At 36.2% G+C, this 26,439-nt stretch overlaps 1 long non-coding RNA gene across 1 annotated transcript; it reads left to right on the top strand.

Moving 5' to 3' along the window:
* Positions 1 to 5,400: 5,400 nt before the first annotated feature.
* Positions 5,401 to 23,569, top strand: LOC113965586. Its single transcript, XR_003533632.1, has 3 exons — positions 5,401 to 5,558; positions 10,816 to 10,889; positions 22,508 to 23,569. It is a non-coding gene; the product is annotated as an uncharacterized LOC113965586 (long non-coding RNA).
* The last annotated feature ends 2,870 nt before the right edge of the window (positions 23,570 to 26,439 follow it).

Below are 26,439 nucleotides of genomic sequence, written 5' to 3' on the forward strand. Positions count from 1 at the left end.
ATCTGAAATTCCTAAACTTCTTTATGAGTTCCTCATAGTTTTACAACAGCAGCCTTTAAAGAGCTGGAAGCCTAGCCATGAATGAACGAATGAATAAACTTTTAGTAAGAAAAAAATGTACAGAAAATGAGAGGTAAAGAAAGCCTCCCTCAGCATTCTCCCATAGTTTAGAAATGAGTACTATGTAAACAAAAAAATGATCATGTTTGGCAGTTGCACTTCTTTAAAATTGTTATATTGTGTTAATAGGGACCAGTTGTATTTTCTAAAATCCATAAGACTTAAAACATGGTTTTACTCAGAGAATACCTTGATTGCAGCAGAATTAGAAGCAAGTGTAAGATTACAGACCATGTTGTAAGAGCTTTGGATTTTTTTTTTTAATAATTGTAGAAGACTTTTTTTAACTCTTTCTCCTGTTCAGGATTATTTGTGTATGATTTTGAGAGCCATGACTCAGATACTAATTTTTCCTCTAGATCCAAGAAAAAAAAGAAGAAAAAAAGTAAACTTTCATTCTGTGGAGTGAATATTTATAGAAAATAACTAATGCAAACAACTATTTTGTTGTTTTTCAGAAAATATGTACTGTCAAATATTTGTTTTACTTCAGCCATACTTGCAGTTATGAGTTTTTGGAAATATGAATCTATATGGAGTTGTAATGTAACTCATATATAAAAAGATACTTTCAGTTTTTAAATTAAACTTGGTCTATAATTGCATCTGGATCTCAAAATCAGTAATATAAATCCATTTTTTCAAATTTAATTGAATACTTGCTTGACTAAAACTTATATATCAACAGAATTTTTTGCCCATCTACTTGAAAAGAGCAAAAGAACGAATTTAGTCGTATAATGCTTTATATAATACATAACCTTTATAAAAAGGTAATTCAAGAACTGTAAAAAGTTTGATTACAAGCAGGTTTTATATTACTAAATAAACAGAAATCTCACCATAGTATGGGACAGATTAAGTCCAAATTAGAGCTCAAGTTCTTTGAGTAACATTTTATATGTTATATGATTATTACTTACATACAGACTTTCTCATTGATGTTCCTGTTGATTAAGTATTTATGGTCACTGCTTTTTACTGCTCTAACATCAACAATGTCCAGGCCTGTTACCCTTTATTACATACAGTCAGCTGATGTACTATATAGCCAGTGGCCCATGACAAAAATGGACTGTACAACCACAACAGTAAGAAAATCAAGTTGATATAACTAACAATTTTTGACATCTGATTTTGATGGAAATGGGACTATACATTTAAATCATCTGTATTCAAATACTAAAGAGGGAAATTTATTCAAAGTTTGTAATATTTTTAAAATTGCATATTAAGAGTTAGATAGAGTTTCAGTATCCTATGAGGAAATTTTCAATATATATAAAATCCAGCAGTCTGCTACTTTGTCCTTTTGGACTTCACATTTTGTTTTTGACCAATGGAGACCTGTGTGCAATCCTTCAAAGAGAATTGATGGCTGTGGGAAGAGGAGAGGTATCTATCCTTAACCAGAACAAGTCCCAAGAGGCAACTACTACATCTTCTAATACTTTATTATTGGTTAATTTGGGGGCTTCTTTCACTCAGATGACATAGCTAGAAGGATGTCACTGCACAAATCAATACCTACTGCCTTGCCATTGATGTGCCTGCTACCTTAAACAACAACAGCTGTCTATGATCATCTCAGAGTTGTTCAGGATACTAATTGTAGTAAGCACACTACTACTTCTAACAAACGGTCTGGGAAGATGTTGGCCTTCTAATACATACTTCAAGAGCTTGCTGCACACTCTCCGGTAGCCTTTGCCATCTAATTTTCTGTCTTTACTGTTTCCAAAAGGGTTTCATTCCATTTAAATTAAAATTCATCTTTATTTTTGGCTTTATGTTGAAAAAAATAAGACATTAACTTATTAATAGAAGTAGATGCTTGCAGTCCTTACACCATATTGAGATTAAGAAGCAATGTGTTCTACACAGATTTAATTTTTTTTATGGACTTCTTAACCTAAAATAATAATCCAGCACTTTTTAAAACATTACATGGCAATGAGTTAAACATACATTTAAATTCTTCTAAATATGTTGTTGGAGACAGTCAACAGGTAGACCTAAAATGAATGGGGATCTCTTGATATTCAGCACAAATTTCACATTCATTGTAAAAATAAGTGATATACAAACACAAACTTGCCTGTGCATTTAAATCTCACAAGATAGAGAAAACTGCTCAGCTTTGCCTGAAAGGATATGGCACTTCTGAACCATGCTTGAGCATAACTTTCAGCTTCATCTGCATACAGCGTCAGAGATGTGCTGCTCTGCTATTATATCTTAACAGAAAACATGACATCTCCTATCAGAGGTAAAACTGCCTTGAAACATGATCACTGTTTAGCAAATAAGGTATCTATTTGCTGGTGAGGCCACATCTGGACTACTGTGTCCAGTTCTGGGCCCCTCAGTTCAGGAAGGATATTGAGGTGCTGGAGCAGGTCCAGAGAAAAGCAACGAGGCTGGTGAAGGGACTGGAGCACAAGTCCTATGAGGAGAGGCTGAGGGAGCTGGGGTTGTTTAGCCTGGAGAAGAGAAGGCTCAGGGGAGACCTCATCACTTTCTACAACTACCTGAAAGGAGGTTGTAGCCAGGTGGGCGTTGGTCTCTTTTCCCAGGCAACTATCAGTAAGACAAGAGGGCGTGGTCTTAAACTGTGCCAGGGGAGGTTAGGTTGGATATTGGGAAGAAATTTTTTACAGAGAGAGTAATCAGGCATTGGAACGGGCTGCCCAGGGAGGTGGTGGATTCACCGTCCCTGGAGGTTTTTAAGATGAGACTGGATGTGGCACTTAGTGCCATGGTCTAGTAACCACGCCAGGGTTGGATCAAGGGTTGGACTTGATGATCTTGGAGGTCTTTTCCAACCCAGTTGATTCTATGATTCTGTGATTGTGTGATTCTATGTCTTAGAGGAAGCATTAGTGCTTTATTGAAAGGTGGTGACTGAGTATGGCAGGAGTGAATATTGGTTGCTATGGGATATTTTCATGGCTTTTTCTTGTGGGTTCACTGGGAGAGTTTACTGAACTCAATAATACAGAACTTCTAGTTCTCGTTACACCTCTCTAGCCAGGTTTCAACCTCTGAGGTTCCCTCTGCTCAGTGCTCAATCTCCACAAAGCCTTCTCCTCTGCACTGCTCCAGGAGCAACCACTTTAACAACCGTCTCAGGTCCCTCAGGGAAAGCTGGCTTTGACTGGTCATGCAGGTGCTGTCATGTCCTGCTGCCATAATCCTTCAAACACTAACACATTCTACCTCACTTTTCTATCCTGATTACTGCATATAACATACCTATTATATTATTTCTTTTTTAAAAAAAATCTGCTAGTGATAAGTTAAGGGAGTATTCACATAGTGGAGAGCAGGGACTAGATCTGTAGGAACAAGCCCTCTACACTAATACTGCATATTAGAAACTCACATACCTACTGAAATGTCTCACATTACTTAAATAAACTTTTGAAGATGGGTAAACAGGCTGTGGAAAGGGCAGATCCACTTTAAAAAAAGCATTTGATATTCAAAAACCATTTTACTGTGACTCTCAACAAAAAGTCCAGATCAGCCATGTCTGCCACAGGATAAGAAAGTCTGTCCTCACATGAATAAATATTTTTTAAAAAAAATTTAAGAAAATCGCTTTCATGGTAAATGAAAATGAAGGTCAAATAATTCCCATAGGTTTCTGGGCAGAGGACTAGATAGCTCAATATATTCAGAAATTATCTGGAAATAGGGTTGGATAGACTGGGGGGATGAAGTTTGCTTAAGATACTATTTAAAGAAATGAAAAAGCAATAGTTTCAGAATGTAGAGTCCTTCCAATATCAAAGGAGATGAAATTCAGTGCAGTTAAATGGATGAAGCATGTGAAAAGACCCCATAACTTTCCATGGGACAAATGGAAATGAGGACATCTGATCTGATTACTGCTGCTCAGGAACAAAACCTCAAGTCTTTTAACTAGATATTTCTACAAAACATAATTTCAAGTATCAGACACAGTATTAAAAAAAAAATAAAAGCACTAACAATGCTAGAAATTGTTATGAAACCAAGAGAATTAAAACAAAAAGCATCACTTTTGCAGTGCTTCTGCATTCTGAACAACCTGTGTATACACATTCTAGAGTACACTAACTTAAGGATTTTCTCTAGAAAGTCAAGTATTTTCTCCTAGTACAGAAAAAAAAGAAGCAAGTTCAGAGAAAGAAAACTGAAGATGATATGAAGTAAGTTTTCTCCAGATTGAGATACATATGTGATTGAAAACAAATATTAAAAGTTGGGAAGCCTTTGATTTTCAATCTAGCACAACCAGAAAATTTAATAATTAAGATCTGCTTCTAAGGTCATTAGAAACTTGTGTAACCCACAGAGATAAATTTCCCTTCCTGTCATATATCTGACATACTCTAAAACACAAAATGGGAGACTCTCAAGTATTCCAACTCAGGGTCAGTCAGAGGCTCTCTGTATAATACTAATTCATTAATGAACTAGCAAATGAATAAAAATATAGTTTTTCACACCCAGTGAAAAGGAAAAATGAAGAATCAGGCTACTGTGTACTACAACAACTTTACTAAAGTAGCTGCACCTGAACTGGCTTAGGGAACAGGAACTGGAAGATGAAATCCTCATGCCAATGAAGTAAAAAATTTGCCACTGACTCCACTGCAGCTAGATTTATCCAAAGCAATGAAATCCCAGTGGAAACAGACAAATCAGGAAAAGATGTCTATAATATGAATTACAGCCAAACATGAATTACAGGCTTTTGAGGAAAGGTCGAAGAAGCCTTTCCAGAAAAGAACTCCGGAATAAAAGAAAATTGTAGTAGTAGATGCTTGCTTCCTCCCTGCCCTATTCAGCAGCTAAATAAAGACAGTTTTTCAGGGCCAGACTTATAGAATGCCACAGCATTCATCTAATCCTGCTTCTATTGGAAACAATCCATTGTCTTCTAAGCCAAAAGCTTCTTAAAAAAATTCCAAAATGAGTATTGCATCTTTTAGACATATGTTTGGCGTTGCTTAAATAAGAAAATAGGAGCAAACCATGTGAACTAAATTAAATGTATCTGAAAACTAATAGTACTAAGCTAAACCTGAAGTTAGTAACAGCATATCTGACATTCTTTAAAAAGTAAATCATTCATCAGAACTCTGGAATAAGAACTTCTAAGAATTCCTCCATTTCAAAATTGAAGCAAATGATTCTCAGGTTGGCAGAGATGGCAGAGGAAGTACAGTGCAAATGATGCAACATATAGATAACATATTAGTGAGAGAGCACTGATACAAGGAAGAACTGAGGGTTCAGATATGAGGGTCCCTTTTTAAAATCCCTCTATAGTTAAAGAATTCACAGGCATTCACATTCACACTTTTTATAGTTGGGGACTGAGAGAGAGACATTTAGCAGCTCTTGAGTGACTGCAATATTCAGAAGGTAAAGACTGCTCTTGCCTAGTAGGTAACTCGCTTTTATTTTCATTTCCTGTTCAGGAGTGAGATTACTGTTTGGGGAGAGTTAAATCTATTTCAGGCATAAGAATCATTTATCCCTGGAGGTGCTGAGCTTCGATTAATAGCTCTTGGATTCTTCTTATTCATCTTAACTCTAATTTGTGCTGCTTGGCACTAAGGGTCCAGTTTGTTCCTTTCCTCATTTTCAGTTCTCCCTTCCCCCATCCAGCACAGTGTATCAGAGAAAGCTTTCACGCTGCCACCTTAGTTTAGCTATATATTTTCATGTAAAGTTAATGTTCAACTCTTGATTCCTCAGTATTTGTCTCAGGTTGAATGTCTTACTGATACTACATAACTTTTTGATGTTAATGAAACAATGTTAAATCAGAAATATATCTGCTCAACATGTTATTTTTTAAAGCTAGCTATAAATCACATATGACATCCGTTTCAGTATTTGATGTCTCTCGATTTTAATTTTTGTGCAATAAAATCTTGGTACATGTTACAGATTAACCACTTGTAAAATTATAATTTTATATACTGAAGCCATTTGCAGATGTAATACAAGTACAAATTTAATCCGGAACTCTTAAACCTCATTTATTTTGTACAGTTCAGAACTCAAATCAATTTGCTGAAAATCTGATAAATACTTAGGGCTAGAAACTACTCTGAGTGCGCATCTCACACAAGAGGGAGATTTTGGATCATCTTTCATTTGATTGAAGCCTAAACAAGAAATCCTTAACGTGACCCCTGCATTATCTGATGCTTCAATTATTCCACATACTCGCTGCTCACCTCTACTTTTCCTTAACCTTAATAAAGTCTTCAGCCTCAGAAGGAGTGGAGGGGGACCAAAGGCCTGGCTACACCACCTTTTTTAACTAGCTTGAAATAGTCATGAATTCAGTGTGCAACTTACTTTCTGTTAATCTAATGGTTTTTCATTATGAGTGAAGACAACACCTTAAAAAAATCACAGCTATGTTCAGCTTTGTCAAATTAACATCAACTTGCCAAGATGATATGTATATAAATTACTATATATACATACATGTATGTGTGCACATACACAAACACATATGTATATCAAAGCCCTATGCAGCAAATGAATATTTCATAGAAACAGAAATACCTACTAACTGTGTATAGCACTTAAGAATTTCTGCCTAACCCTCTAGCATCTTTACTTGTGATTATTCATAATAGAGCTTGATTCATAGCATCTGTCACTCCTAGGCATCATAAACACTTCTTTGTAAGATCTATGGCCACTGATCTCCACAGCCACCACTAGTATCTTATTACCAGTTCAGATGTAGACCTTTCAATGGGAACAAACCCATACGCTAACTTTAGAAAATATACTGCAGACAGGAATGGGCAGCAGAGTTGCCTTAATGTGATATCTAAGGATCCTCTGGCTTAGTGGAATCCTCAACTGGCACAGAAAATGCAAAAGCACTTCCTTATTATATGAAAGGATTAATTTGTTTATCTTTAGCACTGCAATTGTTGTTATACAAAATGAAGACTGTTCCTGTTCCCAGGCAGGTTTTCCATCTTTTTTATGCATACTTTAAAAGCAAGAATTGTAAGAAATTCTGAGATTATAATTTAACTAGAGGCATAAAAACCTATTCATGAAAGAATTAAAAATACCAGAGTTGCTTTCAAAACTAGAAAGACAAATCAAACCAGTACTAGTTAAAAAATTCAAAACATTTAGGATTAGTCAATTTAGAGAAATGTAGCATGTCAGATGAAAAATTAACATGATGAAAACATTAAAGGAAAATATTGACAGCTGAAGAAAAAAAAAAGAAAAATGTGAAGAGGTAAATGAATGCATACCCCAAGGTTGCATGTGCAATCTTGCAATACATATACAAGGAGTAAAAAGTCATTGAGGATGAGCTGGAAAGTCCAAAATGTAATCAAAAGTAAGGAAAAAGGAAAAATGAGGCATAAAACATCAGCTACACAGGAGTACTGAGAAGATTAGAGAATGAAGTTAAGAGAGAGTGCAAAAAATGATAAGAAAATTAAGGGTAGAAAATGAAAAGCAGATTGCATGAGGGTTTGAGATAAATCAGAATTTTTTAAAGTACATGGAGAAGAAGAGGTCAGCAAGGAGGAAAAGAGTAGGACCTCTCAGAAATGGGAAGTGTAATTTATTCACAGAAGAGGTAGTTACTGCTATCAGTTTAAACAAATCTTCATATCAATTTTCAGAAAGGGGGATATGGAATGAATACTAGAAAACAGTCATACATTTTGCATTTCTTGGGTTATAAAGAGAAAATAATGAAAGAAATTTTATCATTCAATGGAAACTGATGAAGCAATTGTACAGTGTGTTCAACTGGACTGCCTGGATCTGATTTAAAGTATGGGGTTTTGGAATAGAGTCCATGGTTTTTACAGCACTAAGCACAATAACAGCCTACTATAAATAAGTCATCAAGTTTGATCAAACTCTGAAAATAAATGAGATGCTGAGAAATCTCAAAGTAGATAGGGGAAAGATTTTGCTAGCATTACAAAAAGCTTTCTGGAAGTAACATTTTAATGTCTGGAAATGGGAAGAGGTAAATAAATCCAAAATTTAGATAATCCAACATATAATTATAAACTAACTTGTTAAATTTAAGTAACACTTAGTGTATATATATATATATATATACATATATATACATAACCTCTTGTTAATTATTCTTTTATGGCATAGAGCCCAGAAAACACTATTAAGGTCAAGGACAAAAATGTATTTTATAATATAGATAAATAACCAATTTGTAAGTATTTTCATTTATGACTGAAAGAAAAAAGAACCCCATTGCCTTTCAGGAGACTGCACTGACAAGGGCAGTGAATGAAGAAATCTACTCACCAACTGATTAAGAGTAAACACCAAACAGCTGCTTCATCCAGCTGAGGAATTCCACTTTCCTTTTTCATATGTTTTCTGAAATAGCATGGAAAAACAATTTAACATGACCAGAGAAAAAGAAATAACAATAATCTTGTCTTGGTACCTTTGCCAAAACAAGGAATTCCTTTAGAAGGGTTTTAACACCAGAAAGTAGTCACAAGTAATTGGTGGGATGCTAAAACACAAATACCAAGGTAGACCTGTGAATATTTCCAACATTTTGTATTGTATTTGCCTTTCTTTCTCAAAGCATACATAGAATTGGAAAACACCTAAAATTAAATTATTTGTTTTTTCTTTCTGATACCTAAAGACCAGGAATAAAGACTCAAACAAATGTGAATTCTAGCTTTTACATAAAAATTTTCATCTTTTCTGCTTTGACACATTCATCCTGAAAATACGAACTGACACAAACTCATTACAGGCGTTGCATTTTTTTTCTTCTATATATCTAACTTTATCTGAAACCAGAAGAGGCAATATGCAATTTATGAAAATTACAATCAATCACTTCTTCATTTCAAATTACTCCAGATCCTACTGAGTACACATTTCTTAACTGTTCCTAGGTTCTTATATTCCAGTTCCTCTGAACCAGCAGGAAAATATCCATGAAGAAAGTAAATAGAAGAAAAATTCTGGAAAACTAAATTTATAGAATTGACTAGGCCTTGGAAATTTGTTTTTTTTTAAACACTAGGCAATCTAAATTTTGTTCCAGTGAGCTGACTCCAGCAGATTTACCCATGTATATCGAGATATTATGACATCCTTCTGCCTTTTATACACCAGTGGTTTTGAACTTTTGTAATTCTTCTCTTTCAACTCTCTATTCCCCTCCACTGATCCTACACACCTTAAGGGCCACTCTGACCTCTCCTTACCACTGGGTCTTATTTGCTTGTCCTTAGTATTTGTAATGGTGGTGCATCTCACCAAAAAGAAATGAAGCAGTGCTTCAGAACAGGGTAGTTTGAATCTTGTGCATATTTTTTCTCCAGCTGATCTAACTTTGAATAGTTCATTCTGGAAAAATAACTTGAATTTTTCAGAAAAAGTCTAAATTGTTGTGTTACCAATTTCAAACACCCTTAAAAACTAAGTTTAATTACTGAATTATAAGATTAAAATAGCATGAAAGCAACAAGCTGCCTGAATGTCTGTAATGTATTGATACAGCTGACCTATTTATGTATTTAATGAATATATTAGGAGAAGTCTCTACACAGAAAGATATTTAGGTGATATATGTTCAGTGTTGGGGCGGGGTTGTGTATGCAGGTTAGACAGCTGGATGAATGAAAAAGGGGAAATACTATCAACATCTACTGTTTCTCATTTTTGCCCCACTTACTTCAATTTCCCAATTCTTTCACCTGCTAGCAATTTGGTCACATAGTAATAAGAAGCTGCGCTTTACATCTTAGGAAGTCTAGTACTTTTGTGCCTTCACATGCTATTTATTCTACTTCTTCCATTAATGTGAAGACACTTTTTCCTGTTCAGAAAAAAATGAGTAATGATAATAATTCAGAACTAGTTTAAAAATATATTAACTGAATAGCCTAGTATTAACATATCTAAAACATGTTAAGAAATTATTTGTTAGGGTTACCCTTCACATGAGGTAGGCTTCAATTCTACATTAATTTTGGTGATGCAATTCATTTTACCTTAACAAAGCTGTTTAGCACCTACAACATTCTTTCCAGCTTCTAGCTGCAACTCCCAAACCCCCAAAACTCCAAAGAAGAAACTAAATATCTGTCAGTTCTGTGTATGTGTCCTGCTCTACAGAAGTCTAATGGCACAAGGTACTCCAAATTAGACCTAGCACAGGATTCAATTGTATGTGCACCCATTCAGTGCACTCTCACTCCAGGCTTTACCAGTTACACTGAGTCCACTGACTCCTTCAACTGTAATGTATGTTGAGGCACCTGGCAGGACAAGGCTTTCCTCAGAACTGCAGTCCACTTAGATTTGTCATTTGGAAAGGGACATGAATGCTTGATCTCATACATGAGAAAGCTTCCTAAAAGGAGGAGTTCTTTCAGTTGTTCACAGAATATAATTCTCACTATTCCTGCCATCAATCCATGAATAAAAATGGTCAGTATGTTGGAGTCTAAACAACACAGTTTTCAGTAGACTTAGAAATCAAAACCATTCTTTCTTTGCCAGGACATGTTATTCCATACTCACAAAAATCAAAGTTGTTTTATTTTTTTATCATTATTAATACATGGACAGGTTATTCATGATAAAGCAGATATTTGTTTTAATTTTTTGACTAGTGGGAATTTCTTGCAGGACTTCTTCACAAAAGAACTTTTAACAAGACCCAGACAGATGATCTGCAACAGTACATCTGGGATAATAAAAAGGTGCAAGTGTTTATTCTAGCTGTGTTACTTGAGTTTGTATAATGATTCCAAGACATTTTACAACTGAAGACACACACAGATTTCTTTATCTAGTGTTGCAAGAAGACATGAAATCCTTTTTAAGCAGTGAGGTAGTTCCTAACTTTCTGTGTTCAGTATTCTTCTCATACTTGCTCTTTTTTCTCAATTGCTTTATATTACTGGCTTTTCATCTAGTAGATGATTGTTTCTATCATCACAATATTTGTTATATATATATATGGTCACTGCATGTCATGTATTATGACAGATAGTTTCATTCACATTCACAGAAATATTTGTTAAAAATAATGGTAGAAAATATATTTATTTGTATGTATGTGAAGGTTTACACATATTGCAAAGATAATGAAGAACACCTAAATATTTTGGATAAGATTTATTGGGAAAGTTGTGGAAAAAAAAATCCTTGACATACAATTTTCTTTTTTCTTCTGTTTTTGGGTAAAACTAAAAAGCTATGAGAAAAGGAAAAACTGACTGGCCAGCAATAACAGATATTTCTTGGAAGTCAGAAATTATAGACAAAAAGTGAGAATTTTCAAATGATGAGTTAAAATTTCCAAAGGAAATTAAACCAGAAAGTAATAAGTTTTGTAGTCGTATTAATAACAAAGAGAATGAGAATAGAAGTGGGATTGCTCTGCAAGGAGAAAAGAATAGACATGAATGATAATCTGAGTAGAGTTCTCAACTAAATGAACACTTTACTCTGTTTCCAATTTGGGTGATAATGTAGAACAGGTGGACATAAGGAATAAGATAAGATGCAGATAAATTAATATGTCCTTCCATCTGAGTGGGAAAATCTTGACCTACACATGTTTATGGGACTGGATAATCCACATCCAAGAACAGCGAAGGACTTAGCACAAGAAATTGCAACTTAAGAAGCAAGAATGTTTAATAAATCTATCTCATTCAGTACCTTTGACCAGTAATAGGAAATGGGATGTTTAGTGTGAGGAAGAAGCCAAGGCATCTTGGAGCTATAAAACTTGGAATAGAGCTTAAACTGTGTGTACAGCCAGGGGAATACGTGTGGAAAAATAGAATTAGAATCATACAGGTAAAAAGTAAATGAGATTTAATGAAATGGTGCAATTAAGGTAAATCACCTCACATTAACTGGATTATTTTCTTTGATAAACTAACTCTGGAAAATGCAGTAGATGTAATCTGCCATATAACCATAGAATGGTTTGGGTTGGAAGACACATAACAGATAATCTTGTTCCAAGCCCCCTGCCATGGGCAGGGGCACCTTTCACTAGACCAGGTTGCTCAGAGCCCCACCCAACCTGGCCTTGAACACCTCCAGGGATGGGACATCCACAATTTCTCTGGGCTACCCGTACCACTGCCTCATCACCCTCACAGTACAGAATTTCTTGCTAATATCTCCTCTAAACCTACCCCCTTTCAGTTTAAGAATCTTGCCCCTTATTTTATCACTACATGCCTTTGTCAAAAGTCCATCTCCAGCTTTCCTGTAGGCCCCCATTAGGTACTGGAAGGCCACAATTAAGTCACCCTGAAACCTCTTCTTCTCTAGGCTGAACAATCCCAACTATCTCAGCCTGCTGTCCTAAGAGAGGGGCTTCAGCCCCTTATCATTTTTGTGGCCTTCTCTGGACTTGCTCCAGCAGGTCGATGTTCTTCTAGACTTCAGCAAAACTGTTTATATGTTCAACCGCAAATTAAACCATAGAAGATAGGCTTTAGAAGAGTTCTTCTGTTAGTAAGACATTTTCCAAACCACTTATAATAATTTGACAGGATAGTTTAGACATTGTTAAGTGGGTTTGTCCAGTTTTCTGTGTTGGGAAAGATCTTTGGTAATATTTCGCTAATAATTTTATGCAAAACTGAAGGCATACTGACAAAAAAAGGAAGAAAGACCTCATTTAAAGCAAACGGGAGATCACTGAGGAAAAATGGGATGGGCAAGAGGACTCCACCTGGATTTCAAAGGTCCCAGAGAACCCATGCTGATCTGCTTACTGACTCTTAAGGAGAAATCTGCTGAAGACAAGTGAACGGAAACAATAAATTGCATTAGATAATGAGAGATCAGAATGAATACATATATACACACTCCACAAGTCAATGCTTTAGGTAGTAACTTAATTTATTCTAAATGGATAAGGCCTGCTACCATTGGCACAATATTCTCCTTAGACTCTGCTGCCCTAATATGAATATCCTGTCAGTCCTCAGTCAGATATTCAAAGAAAGCAAATTTCCAGAACACAAATGGGAGCAGAGAAGAATACTTAGAATTATTATCAGATTAAAAGAGCTTGTCTTTTTCATTCAAGCAAAAATATTGTGACAGTCAAATATAAATCTGTAGGTATAGCAGTAGGGTAAACATTAGAGAAAGAAAAAGGAATATTAGGTCGACAGCAAATTTGATGCATTTATACAAGCAGTTTAATAATTAATCCATTGATTGAATAGCAGAGGAGGTCTTAGGCACTACATAAAACTCTTTTTTAAAACTTTTTACTCCCTAATTGTTGCAACTTCAAAGATATCCCAAATAAAATAAATCATGTTCAAAACAAACTCATGTATGACATAACAAATATTTAAACAAAAATCAGTCTTCTGGCTAAGCATTCCTGTTAAAATTTTTAAAACACGCTATTAATGACTGATAAAATATCTACAAAAAGTGTCACCTTGTAGTTGTTGGTTTTGGATTTGGGGGGAAAAAAAAAGGAAAATAAAAGAAAATTAAAAGGGAAAAAACCCAAGAGTTAATCAGAAGGCAGTCTTTGTTTATCAGACTAATGATCATATATCAGGTTACAGCATACATTTCCATCATACAAAATTACAGCTTCTTAAATTAAAGTTAATTAAATTTGATTAATTAAAGTAAAATAATTCTTTAATAACAAATGAGGCCTCTATTGTTAATGTGACATTGCTTTTCTTCAGTATTATGATAGAGGCGTTATTAGACCAAGTGTTTTTTTCTTTAATCTTTACCTACACTCTAATCTTTAACTACACTGTATTTTCAAATTTAGAGGCAGTCACCTCTTCAGTGACAGAAAAAAGAGGAGACCATAAAACCTCTAACAGAAAACCATGTTTGTAACTTTGTGGTGGGGGAAAAAACAGTTTTCCCCCTAGAGTTATAAAATGGTAAACCCCCAGGGGGTGGTTACCCTTGGGGTTGAGCCAATGAGCGCTTCTGCAAAATATAAACATATCACCGAGACCAGAAAAGAAGGTAGTTGCAATTGTTGTTGGAGAGAGGTGGCCATGTTGTAAAGCCACGAGAAGGGGCAGGAGCCCCTCTGGGGGGCCACGGCCCCACAGCCCCCCAGCTGGGGTCATAGAAACTCGGAAACAGTGTTAAACTGGACTGAGGTCTGTGACTGAGAAGCTGGAAGTTTTTCTCCTCCACCGTGAGCGGCAGCAGGAGCAGCATAGGGAAACAGTGGCAGAGAGCCAGCAGAAGATAAGGAACAGCAAACAAGCATGCAGCCAAGCAAGAAGACACAGAGTTGTCTGAGAGAGAGAGCCAGCAGCAGAAAGAGGACTAAGCTCTACGGAGACAGAGAGTTTGGGTAAGAACTGAAAACCAAAACCCCCAAACTCCTTTTGAGACCCCTCCTAGGAGGAGGATGATGGACTCTTACTTGAGAAGAGTCTTGGAGTGCTACAGCACCAAAAAGAGAGGAGCTAAGAAGCTCAGGTCTTCCCGGAGCTGGACCGGGACAGCCAAAGAAATCCGGAGGAGGGCTTTGCCCCTCACTGCTGCTGCCAAGCAACAGCCTGAGATCAGAGTACAGAAGCTCTGATAGAACTCTTGAGGCAAAGGCCTTCAACTGAAAGCTGCCCAAGACTTTCTGACTCAGGGGTGAATCCCTTGAGGAAGGGACCTTCATGGGATGTCTTACACCCCATGATATGACGTGGTGAAGCGAGTTTTGTCCCTGCTATGCAGCCCATGGAAGAGAAAGACCCTCGCTTGGAGTCAAAGGGCCGAGAGGGGCTTGGAGATCCCCCTCGTGTGTACTGGCAGAGATCCAGCTACAGCTGCTGCATGGAAGAAGAGATCCTGCTGCCCTAGAGACACTGCTGCTCTGAGAGTGGAAAGAATCTCTTCCTTCTTCCCCCTTGGACTTCTGTTTGGAGGAAGAAGAGATTTGATCCATTGTAAATACTGCTTTATCATGGTAGAGGTAGTTGAGATTGTGTGTGTAATGTATTGTAATATTCATTTGTACAGTCATTGTAATATATTCCCTTCCCCCCATTTTGAGTCTCGTGTGGTGTCTGGAAAACCCATCTCACACTGGGTTGAGATGTGGGAGGGGGGCTTGGACTCAGGAATTGGATTTTTGGGGCTCTCAAACCATTACAAACTTATACAGGGCTTTGCTTGTATGTACATAAGAGAGGAAAGAAATGAGAGGTACAACTGAAAGAGGTGCTGATCTACTGGGAAACCAAGAGAGCTGACTGATATAGTGCACTTGACAAGTCACTTAATAGGAGTACCACTATGTATGCAACACTACAGTGATATGTTACACTGCACATAGCTGAAATACATAACACCAAATGTGTCCCTGGAAGAGACTATCAACTCTTATGTTCTTCCAACTCTTACAGGCAGCTAAGTCACATGATAATAATATTGTTTGGTTATTTGATATCAGTTATTTCAACACAAAGCAGTCCTGGGATCTAGTTCATGAATTGTTTTTACATCTAGAATGAAAATTTTTATCATAAAATTAAGTCAAAGGCTGCCAACACATCTGCCTGTACGATAGGATAAGACTCAGAGTCTGGCTGATAATATTGCTTACCGTTGCTTTTGACTGGATTTTAAGTCCCTGATTGCCACAGGATTTGGCATACCAGTGGGCATGCAAGGTATCAAGGATGAAGAAAGGTTGCTCCTGAGGAATCTTGTTTTATCCAAGTGGCACAGATGTAGTTGAAGGTGTTCTCAAGGAGCAAAGAAACTCCAGATGATAGGAAACATACCGGCCTCTCTCTGATAGAAGTTATATAACAGAAGTCTGCACAAGACATCAAGCAGACCCTATGTTTCACGACAATTTTACTTCTAAAATACGGAACCATACTTTTTTCCTCTTACTTCAGCTCAAAATTGCACCTTCACCAGAATGTGGCTCTAGTATTTTTACCCCAGATTAGTTCTCAGCTGAAAATCCACATTTACAAATTTTACCTCCACTGATCACCTAAGACAGCCAGAATATAATCATGACACTAAGATTTTCCAAATGAGTCAGACTTTGGATTGTATTTTTAATTTGATTACTCCTAGAGGAGAGAAGGAGCTACAAGGGTATATATTTGTTTCAGTTTTTAATACTTTTTTATTTTTATATGCTTTAATTTATTGGATATGACATATAGATTTGATTTTAGTAGAATTTTTGAAAAAAAAAACAAAAGAAAAACAAAAAACAAACAAACAAAAAAGAGGAAACAAAACAAAACTCACATACATTTTCCTCAAAGCTTTTTCATTCACAGCAGACCAGAAGAAATATAATATTCAATATCACTAATTTAAAATAATAGTGAACAAAGTTTGTGCTATTATAATTAAACTAGGATAGAACAAAACTGTTAAGGCATTCAGAGAATCGCACTAGCATCGATACTGTGATTTACTGCTAGACAAAGCAGAGAAACAGGTATACATAAGCACTTCAGATATCCATGTACCACACACACGGTGTCCTCTCTGAAAAACTAAATCAGAGAAGTGAGAAAAGGTTCTATTACAATATTGTGATTGGGTTTTACTAACATTCTAGAAAAAAAAACAAAACCACTTAGAATTACAACATTTTAATACAATATTTTAATACATAATATTTTGGTGTGAGATATAGCACAGTTAGTAAAGCAATTAGAGGGTGGACAGAAGCAGAAACATCCATTAAAACTAAGAACAAATTAATGCTCTCATCAATACCATTGATAAAGAAGATGAACATGAGCCAGACATTTGAAGGAACCCTTCAGTAAGAATAAATTCACTGTCACATTCGCCTGAAATTGCTTCAGTGAAAATTCCCAAACTGAAAGAATGGAAAAAAAATTGTGATTATCAGCCCAACCCCTGTTCTTTAATGAGATAATTATGGCAAAGGTGGAATCTACACCACTCTATTTTTTGCAATAATATTCTAGAAAAACAAGTTCTAATGTTAGGCATATAATTTGCCCAAAATTACTATTCAGTCTTTGCAGCAGAAAAACTCCCATTGACAATGAGAGCAACAAGAATAGCAAATACTTTACTTTCTGCTAAGTATTTGGAGGATTGAGCTCTTGATCAAAAATATCTAATTATTAGAGCAAGAGTGCACAGTCAAAGAGATCAACTCTGTTTACTTTTATACGAACCAAAAGAATACCCCAAACAAATCTCTATTTGAATACAAGAAAATGTTCTTCCTAGTGTTGGATTATAAACAGCATGAGTTTGGAGCATTCGTCCTAAAAAGAGATGGTTTAATGGCATTAACACTTTTGTAAAACCAAACAACAATTTCATAATGGCTGAAACATTACATGCTGTATTTCAACTAGAGTGAATCATTCCCTGTGTATTTTAAGTTACAATAGACTCAACTTGATGAAGTATGTAATTTGAAATTCTTAAGTTTGTAATTTGAATGATTACTTTGTCTCACTGTAAGCTGCTTAGGCTTTTTCATTTATAAAGCTGAAACATTTGGCTACACAAACATGGCATCAACATAACTTGTCATACAATCCTTTGGTTTTTAATCATCTTCTACTGATAATCTAAATGATGATTAGTCTTGTCTCAGTGATTTCTTTGCTCTTCTAATACACATTTGTATTAATCCCTACTACATATTTTGATTTAGTCTTAATTTTTTTAGAACTAGACCATATTAAAATCCTTTTTAAAAACAAAATGATTATAGAATAACATTTTAAATGTACATGAAATTGTGAAAAACATTTTGGGAATGCCAGATGTTACACTTAGCGCAGAAAGGGACATTTAAAAATCAAGTGTTGCTTAATGCCATTTGTTTGAAGGACTGAAATTAAAATCTTTGAAGGCCATAGAAGATTAATATATAGAGAGAGTAAAGATTACTTTCTTACTGTACTGCACTACATATACAGTATTGTCATCTTGTCTCAGCTTGTATAGAAATTTGACGTTATTTCCTCAACTTTATGCTATCATAAGGTTCTAGGACTTCCTGGAAATAATTCAAGGATTTTGCTATTGTTTGCCACTATGAGGAGGGCCTGGTGAGGTTTTTCAGTGGCGCTGTTCAATTGGCAGTAATGAGTATTAGAGAATTGAACAAAGCGAGTGGCCCCTGGGTCTCCAACAAATTTGAATATACAAACTTACTGCTCATGAAAAGAGAGTCAAATCCTGTCACGTAAATCTTGATAAAGAGCTGTTACTGTGCAGCAGATGTTAGCAAAAAATGTTGTATGTCTCCCTAAAAAGACATTGAATATCCAGTACTTTAAATTAAGTCATTATGCATATGCTGGGTATAAAACTTGCCACAGAAAAGAGTTAAGTGAGTTTTGCCTAGTTTGGCTAGCACAACTTTGTTGGAACAGTCATTGTGTGAGTTATTTGAAGAAACACTCTGCCTAGACAGAGAGCTGTAGACCAGCTGATCTGGAGCACTCAGTCTCTGTAGATTTCTTTAGAGGCCACATATCTGAACAAATGACTTTAAACACTTAAATTGCATGCAGTAAACTCAAGTTACTCAGAGTGATAATGACAAAATTTATGAGAATACATGTGGGAGGACAGATGAATATGCTGAAAGCAGAGATACTTGGCAAGAGTGAATGCAATATCTACATTAGCCCCCTAGAAAATTAACCTCTTTGGATTCTGGATTCAACCAGGAACCAACATGTCGGCTCAGCTCTAAGCATTCAGATAACCTTATCAAGATATATACATAGCCACCTCCATGGAGTAATATTAGCAATCATCAGCAATATGGGAAAAAAAAAACACCACAAACTAAACAAAAAGTAAATTAGTCGAAAATAGGTACAGTTGCAAAAGCGGAGAGACAAATTATTTTACTTTCTCATAAGACCAAGATACTGTGAAGTTTGAACTGTGAGCAAAAGAATGCAGAAAGTGAGCAATTTTAGACTGGAACTCCATAGGATGATGCAAAGCCAGCCAACTTTGAGCAAGCTTTCAAAGAGCAGGACTGAAGTCAGTTCATCTGTGACAGAAACAGATTTAGACAGTCAATGACAGAAAAGATAAGATTACGAGCAAAGCTGTGAGGAGCCTGTTGTGGTCATTAGACATTAGAAAGAGAAGGTCAGAGGATTTATTTCAAAAAGGAGGGTTCCAGAATAGACTACAAAACACAACAGTAAGAAATACAGGTATATTGCCAACTGCATGACCAGGAAATGAAGTGAAGGATCAGAGGAAATAGTTAAAAAGTAAAAGCAAGAAGGAGTATTTAATTTCTGAATTACTCTCCAGAAAAGCAAAGACTTATTTAGGAGAGAAGACTGCAAACAAATCAGTGGAAAAACATGAAAAGAGGTCAAATAGAGGATTTTAAAAGTTGCTTTTCCTAAAAATTGACCAACCTTGACAGTATTTTCATTTCTAAGGTTTTTTTTGTTGGATAAACCTTCACATTTTTCCTTCCAGAAGTAATTGGATTGAAATTTGATTCTTATGCATACAAGCACAGGCACATACAGATATGGAGGTTCTTGGTAGTGGCTCCAACAGTGGAATGTGTTCTCAGATGGGCTTAAAATAAGCATACATTCCAATATTTTCCCTACATCTAAGCAGCTGATTGGTGTGAAATTTCAGAAAGGGAGCAGCTTACATGTCTTTAGCTTTCCATATGTACACTTTTTCTGTATTTCCTGAGCTTTTTTTTCTTCTAAATAAACATACATCGTTGAATGTGTGTTCTGGTTGAGATATGTACCTTCTAGTCCTATCTGTCAGGTATGACTTTCCTTAAGACAGGTGTCTCCTACATAAGTATAAATCTGGGGGAAAAGTATAAAGGAGAGCTTTGTTACTTTTTTCTTTTTTTTTTTTTTTACTATTAGAGATTTAGAGTAATTTTCCAATCATTATTAATATTTTAAATATGAATGCATACATATTACCCACAAATTGCCTGCAATGTCACTGGGAGAGGGGTGAATATGCTCTTGTAGCTGGTAGAAAAACAAACACACTGAGTGATACGGTGAGGAGGAACAAGGGAATGAATGAAAGTTGGTCTGTTCACACAAAGAACCTTGTGTGGAATCTTGGCAGAGTCAATGGCAGAAGAGCCAAAAAGTATCCATAAACTTCACTCAAAGGGACAGATATTTTGCAGAAGGCTCCTGTCAGGAGGTCCATTCATCTAGAACATTATCTGTGCCAGATACATATTCACACATATAACAAGAGGTGCAACGGTCTTCATAGCACTTTTTACACATACAAATCCACGTCCAATTCTGTCTTCTAATTCAGTATGGAACAAAAAACACTGGGGAGGGAAAGGGGTAACTTGCTGCAAAATATAGAAAATGCTTTAAATTTTGAAAAAGAAAGAGGAAATTCCTCTCTTTCACCTCCTGGTGGCCTTCTCCTCAAGCATCCTGTCCTGATTCTGCCCAGGAGAGAGTTAATTTTTGCAGTAGCCAGGAGGGGCATGGCTAGGACCCAGAGGTTATTCTATACCACCTCACATCATTGCTAGGAGGGTTAGGAGTGGAAGGGGTCCCTTACAGGCTAGTTGGTGTGACGAAAGGAACAGCCAGGTATTGTCAGGGATGAGCACTGACACGCAAATAATTTTTTTCTTGTACACTCTCTTATTAGTATTGTTGCTGTTACTGTTCATTTTCTTATCTCATTGCTATTTCCAGTAAATTCTTCTTATCTCAACTCGTGATCTTTATCTTTTGTGCCTCCAATTCCCCTTTCCGTTCCCCCACATGGGGAAGAGGGGGTTAGAGGGAGTGAAAGAGCGGCACAGGGTTTGGAGTGTTTTAGTGGAAACACTAAATTGGGGAATACCATTCTTAAACCACAATCCATGGTTTCCATAGAACATCCAAGCTTTTCAGGCAATTCCTTCTGCAAAACGTGGCAGAACTACAGTGCCTATTTCAGAGACCTTTTCTTAGCAAGGGACAGACAACTTCTTTATTGTGTCCTCTGAAGTATACTGGGCTAGAGAGCCTTCGGAATTTATAAGTCAGACCTGGAAATCCTGAGACTTGAAATAATCTCCCAATAAGTATTATTAGTAGGATGGTTACAGTCACTTTAGAAAAGGAAGAAAAGAAATCAATCTATGCAGTTTCCTTCTATTTTTTTCACCACAGTCTTAGCACTTATGTAACAGCCAACTAGCATAAAATCCTAAATTTAAAATAGACTAGTAGTACAGACTGTGCTTTCATAAAATATAGAAACTAGCACAAAACTTCCCCTCCCCCATAAATAGAAATCAAATGGAAATTCGGAAGACAATAATCTAATAAGCTAACATAGATATGTATAACATACTTTTGAGGAATGCTATGGCCTCAAAATTTTACTAGTGATCAAATAATCATGTAGAATCTGATGCTCACCCTTATTAATTCACTGACAATGCAGACAGTTCCTAAAACAAGAATAAATAATAGTTGCCTATTTCTTACATACTAAGTCCAAAATGGCCCTAGTGTAAATTAGGATCTGTTCTAGGATATATGAGCACAGAGACTTTGATTTGAGGTTTTTCAGCAGATGAATGTACTATTCCATAGACATGGGGCCAGGAGTAATTTCATAAGGCTGCCAATTCAAGTGTTCTTCCCCTATCGAGTCCTTCCAGGGCAATGACCCTAATCTAACAAAACATGTAAGTAGAGACTTAATTCTAATGTCAACAGAGCTTCTCATGTGCTTAAAGCTAACCATATGCTTAAGGGTTATGCTGACCAAGCATTGTATCAGCTTACTACTACTGCTCTTTAAAAGCAGTGGCCAGAATCTCTGGTTAAACCTACCCATGTACTGAGATTTTCTGGCTCGTGATCATTCAAGTGAAGGCCTGTATGACTAACCAAATTCTGTATAATTCCCCTGCTGTATAATTATTCTTAGTCATTCCATTCCATTAAGTTCTTCATAAAATCCACCTCTTCCAGTTCAGTCACTTCTACTTTGCATGTTTAGGTAACACCCAGGATCCTCTAAGAAAATGAGAAAAATCATATAAACTAAATCTAGGTTCATATTAATTTTTAATTCATACAATTCTGGAGAAAGTAAAATCACAAAGACAAAAGAATATTTACAAAATTTGCAAGTCTTTCTGCTACATTTCTTGGGGGGTTGGTTTATGGTTTTTTTCGGGTTTTTTGGGGGGTTTTGTTTTTATGCTAAAAAGACTATTTCTAAAGTAGAAACCTATCCTCCAGATTTAGATGCTTTAACAGAAATTAAGTTATTAGCAGACATGGCTGAAAATAATAAATATTTCTGTGATATATTGCAGTGTACCAATCAATACAAATGCAAGTGACTGGAGCCATGACAAAGACCATGGTATGAGACTACTAAGAAAGACTGCAACTTAAAGTATCACAGGAAGACAAAAAATGAAACAGGAGAAAGATAGATGCTGTCATAGAAACTGATCCTTTCACTTACCATTACATCTTTTGGACTATGGGACTTCATTGGCTATAAAAAACAAAAAAAGTAATCTTATAAACCTAAAGAATTTACAGAAACTATTCCAAGTGTGACATTTAAACATAACCCTTCACCAGACTTATTATCAATAATGAGAAGGAATTGAAATGCTTTCAAAACTACTGCAAACAGGAATGTACAATTGCCATGTTTTAGGAATATTACCAAGAAAATATTTACACAGCGAACACCAATAACCCACCAGTTTGCAAAATGTCTATCTAGTGAAGCAGCATTCAGAGTGAAAAAAAAAAAAAGAGAAAATATTATTAGTCATCCCAGGATACATTAACAATCCTCCTAACACAGAGACTAATGTATTTGGAGGAAAATTTTAAGGATTTAATTCTGTATATTAAAAGAAAAGGCAGAACATAGTAGGATTCTAAAAAGTCCATGCCAGTCTTATTCTGATTCCTGGAACTGTAAGAAGAGAAAAAAATCTAAAGAGAACAAACCATAATATTGAAGTGTGGAGATATTAATATACTTTTTATTACTGTTACTAAATGCATTTGTTCAACATGTTTTATTTGGTTTCTGCTTAAATTACATTGATTGTAATAAGTATTGTATTGTGCAATTCTTTTTCCTGTATCGGTGCTAAATAATATAAGAGTTGCCATGAAGTGGTCTAATCTTACATTATCTATTTTTTATTTTCTACATAATAAAGTAAGAACAAAAATAATGTCATTTCAATATGGATATTTTATTCATTCATAGCTGGTATAATGGGGAATTTTTTAAAAAAGCACATTATTTCTTAAGGTGCATCAGGCCAAGATGCTTGCAATTCAACTACATAAAAATAGGCTGTAGCACAAGAAGAACATTCACTTAGTTCTGGTATAAACTTCAGTAAAAGAAAACAATTTTCCATAGACAATATACCATCTGTCTCTAAACCATGTGAAAAGAAAAGCTTTTAAAATCCAACCACTGCTAATGTGACATGTTGAAACATTAATCACCCCCTAAGGCCAGTATAATTGTAGCTCCATGTTAATTACCTAACAATTAACAGCAGTAATTTCCAAGGGGCAATCAATGAATTAGCTTGTGATTTTCCCACAGACTTCAGTCCCATACTGCCAGCCTGAATGCATATCAAACTCTGAACCATGGTTCATCAATGACACTTCTGGTGTATGAAATAAAAATTCATTTGCACCCTCACTAATTAGGCTCGATTATATCCCTATGTGTATTACAAACTCTATTCACTTGCACAAAATCTCTGCCACAGGCATTTTTCTCCATTTAAAAATTCGTTTTCTATTACATTAGAAGGTCACCTAGCAGGAAAATGTACTAATCAAGATTTTATCACTAACGAATTAAAGGGTTTTAATAAGCAAGTTTAATTAAGTTATCCTAACAAGTGATAATGGCTATCTCTAACCTATCTGAATGTTTATGCAAGTATAGGTGTAGTATATGCAAGATATGCATTCATAAACTTTGAAAATCATACTATGTATACACACAAAAATAATTACAAATTAAAATATTCTCTTAAAATGTTCCCATGTTTGTTTTTCTCTATTTTTTACTACATTTCTGTACATAATTTTGTCTAAACTAAGATTTCTGTCTGCTAGTTCCTTTAGGAATCATACGACTCTGTCACATAATCCTGTGGTAGACTCAAAGACATCTTGATTGAATATGATGTTATCACCTCCTACTGTCCATGCATAAACCTGCTCTTGGTATGCAGCAGTGTTAATCTACTGATTATTAATCACTAATATAAATAGGCAAAGATGTCATCTTCTTAATTTGCTATTGTTGCATTAACATTTATTATTTAAAGATTAAAAAATTAAGCACTGGGTTTACATCAAGTAGTATTATGATTTCCTTCTAACTATGTTTATGTTTTGTGAGCATCAAGAAGGGCAAATTTTGCAGCTAATCTGTTCAAGAAGCCAGAGTGGAAGGAATGAATACATTACACTTTCCCTCATTAGACTTAATCAGAATTCCAGTAGTATCACCTTTGTTTGTGCAGAGAACAAAAATGTGAATCCAATGCGCTAAATTTGCATCTTTGCTAATGTGCCCTATATTCCACAGGACACAGTGCACTTAAGTACAAGGTACTACCCCATTTTCTCTCCCAATTTCCTTGCCTCTCCCAGCTCTTCAGGAAAGGTTGGTTCGCTATGCCAAAGGGAAACTGCTCATCTTCATGCACCTTAAGTGGTTCGTTAAAGGGTTGCAGCTCTGAACCAGTAGAAATCCAATGTCTGTTCTATAACAAATACGAAAAGGGTAGAGAACACTTTCCATCCCATTCCAGCAGGTATATTTAAGTTGTGAATGGTCATTCCCGGATTATCACCTTTTTTAATAGATGCAGTATGAGGCATCTCTAAGCCAGCAGAGATGCATGTGATGAGCAGCTCTGTGTTCCAGATTGACAATCTGATGGTCCTTCAGGTGCTTCCTCTCTTCACCTGTTTTCCCTAAACACTGTCTTTGCTCAGCTTCCAAGAGGGTGAGGGAAGTCCTCCTCCTGTTAAACCCATTCAGCAGGTTCACTGAAATTAAAGTCTAGTTGAAAGTGCTATTCCTCTAGATTCAAAGAAACCAAAACAAAATTTGAGGATACCTGTCAAAAGTCTTTGTGAGTAGACCCACTCACAGTTTGCACCCGCATCTCTGTCACACACTGTGAGAATTGTTTTCAGTCAGGAAAGGGAGGCACCTTTCATGTCTGTGGTGAAGAGCCAGGCTAGGAAAAGTCCCAACACTGTTGCATATTGCTCCCTGTTAGTGAGGGAGATAGTCACTTCTGGGGACCACCAGGATGATTGCTCTTGTCCTCTGGCGGTGAATGAAACTGTTTGGCCTGAGTCTTGGACAGGGCTCAAGAGAGCTAGATCAGAGCACATGCACAGAGTTCAGGCAGCAGCAGCACCGTGGTAGCTGGAAGGCAGCAGGCACATACCCTGTGAAAAGCTGCAGTTCTGTTCCCTGTTCTCCCTGCTACCCTGCAGCAAAACAAGGGTTTTGCAGACATTTCTGCAAGAATCATGGAATGGTTTGGGTTGGAAGGGTTTTTAAAGATCATCTTGGTCTAAGCCCCCTGCCATGGGCAGGGACACCTTCAACTAGACCAGGTTGTTCAGAGCCCCAGCCAACCTGGTCTCGAACACTTCCAGGAATGGAGCGTCCACAGTTCTGGGCAACCTGTTCCGGTGTCTCACCACCCTCACAGTAAAGAATTTCTTCCTAATATCTAATCAAAATCTACCCTCTTTCATCTTAAATCCATTGCTCCCTGCCCTATAACTGTATGCTCCTGTAAAATGTCCCTCTCCAAGAAAGATCCTTTCTGAGACCTATCTTTCTTCAGCTTCACAGTCTGACCATGTCCATCTTCCATTCAACAGAACATTGTTGGGTTTGAAAACCACAGTCCCCAGTTTTAGTCTCATTGATTGTTTTAGGTGTCTGACAACATTCACTTGCTTCTGTCATTGCCAGTACTTACCAAAGTGACCATGGAAGTTTGTCATTCTCTCAGAATCATCTCTCAAAAAAGCTACCTGTTCTTTAAGAGGAGGTGAAATTGAGCCAGAAAAAATGCTCATAAATCAACAGTCCAACCCTGTACATCAAGGCCTCATCTGAGCCAACCTTGATGGATATTTTTCTAATATTCCTTTCTTTACAAACAACAATGGAGATGCCATGATCTTCCTCAGCAATCTACTCTAA

This window comes from Neopelma chrysocephalum, unplaced genomic scaffold (assembly GCF_003984885.1).
Source record: "Neopelma chrysocephalum unplaced genomic scaffold, ASM398488v2 Primary Assembly neopelma1_22, whole genome shotgun sequence".
Lineage (NCBI taxonomy): Eukaryota > Metazoa > Chordata > Aves > Passeriformes > Pipridae > Neopelma > Neopelma chrysocephalum.